Raw genomic sequence first — 1615 nt, forward strand, 5'->3', positions numbered from 1 at the left:
CTTTACCCGTTTATTCCATTTTGGGACACGGGGGTCGCTGGTGCCCATGTCCAGCAATCACTGTGCAAGGGGCGGGGTACACCCTGGACGGGTCGCAAGTCCATCACAGGAACACATAGAGACAAACGAGACAAACAACCATTCACTCTCCCACTCACACCTAGGGACAATTTAGAGTTACCAGTCAGCCTAACATGCATGTTTTTGGACTGTGGGAGGAAACCGGAGCACCCGGAGAAAACCCACACATGCACGGAGAGAACATGCAATTAGAGATTCATGAGTTTAACAGTCTTCTGTGCAGCCTTCACCACTTTCTGCAAAGCTTTTCTTTCTGCAGCTGTGCAGCCTCCGTGCCACACGTTGATGCTGGAGCACAGGATGCTCTCCACTGCACACCTGTAGAAGGAGGTGAGGACTGAGCTTCCCAGACCAGCTCGTCTCAGCCGTCTGAGTAAGTAGAGTCTCTGATGAGCTTTCTTGATCAGGCTGGTGGTGTTGTTGCTCCAGCTGAGGTTGTCATTCAGGTGCACACCCAAGTATTTCTAGTACTTGGAGCTGGAGACCACTTCCACCGCAGATCCTCCTATGTTCGTGGGGTGTAGGTGTGTTGGTTTCTTCTGAAGTCCATGACCACTTATAACTTAAACATTTAAGGAGGAAACATTTTTTTAAATCATGTTATAAATGTTATATTTGGTGCCAGTTTTTGTTTTCCAAATATATGAGTGTGTGTGAATGACAGGCATAAACATAAAACACTTTGTAGAACCATGTTTGATCAAGTTCAGTCCATTTCCTCACTAGTTGACGCGCAGATCTGCCACATTCAATATGGCGGACACACTGACGTGACGCTGCAGCGGGCCGGCCACTCAACGAGGCATCTATGTATATATGTCTGTGCGCGTGTGCTTACATCATGCCACGTTCCTTCTTTCTCGTGAAGTAGCTCGTGCGGACTGCGGAGCTGCACTGCTGCCGCGCGCGGTACTCGAATGGGGCCAGAACGGCAGGTCGGACTGGACTGAAGGTAAGAGGCGGCGGTGGGTTGTGGTCGTTGTTCCGACATGTTGGTGAAATATGTCGGAACATGCTTCAGTTCTCCCGCAGTGGAGTTGTGTCTACATTAACAGGATTGAGTTGTTAAATAGTGACGCGTTTTTCTAGTTATCGCCCGTACTCCATTGTAGTTTTGACCGGGTCTGTGTGTTTGCGTGTCTGTTAGCACAATATCTCATGAACGACTGAACGAATTTGATTGAATCATGGAGAAAGTAATCATCGGATGCACATCAACAATTGATTAACTTTCGGAGTGAACCCATTGAAAATTGCTTCCACAACTGACCTTAATGTCACAAAATTGGCTCTAATTTTAGATATTTACCTAAAGTTGGTGTGGTAGTAGCAGATCCTCAACAGGTTAGAGACGTTCATTCATTGCGTGAGATCTTGCTTTATTTTTGTTTTCCAAGTGGCCTATTAGGAGTCAACAGTGTTAGCAAAATATCTCCACTTGACGGATTTTAATGAAACTTTCATGAAAGAGTTGTTGGATGTATATAAACATGATTAACTTTTAGAGCAAATCAAATTTAAGAAAGCCACACCA

At 45.8% G+C, this 1615-nt stretch overlaps 2 protein-coding genes across 2 annotated transcripts in view; one reads left to right on the forward strand and one right to left on the reverse strand.

Annotated features, from left to right (window-relative positions):
- The window catches only part of foxr1 (forkhead box R1), a 28285-nt gene that overhangs the window by 8939 nt on the left and 17731 nt on the right, over positions 1-1615 (reverse strand). The window lies entirely within an intron of this gene.
- The window catches only part of LOC119424608 (glucose-6-phosphate exchanger SLC37A4), a 60661-nt gene continuing 59988 nt past the window's right edge, over positions 943-1615 (forward strand). The window contains exon 1 of the mRNA XM_037692098.1: positions 943-1033. The gene's annotated coding sequence lies outside the window, so the exon portion shown is untranslated. The remainder of the gene's footprint in view (positions 1034-1615) is intronic.

The sequence above is a fragment of the Nematolebias whitei genome, chromosome 2, assembly GCF_014905685.2.
Source record: "Nematolebias whitei isolate Nwh7 chromosome 2, NemWhi1, whole genome shotgun sequence".
In the NCBI taxonomy this organism is placed as follows: Eukaryota; Metazoa; Chordata; class Actinopteri; order Cyprinodontiformes; family Rivulidae; genus Nematolebias; species Nematolebias whitei.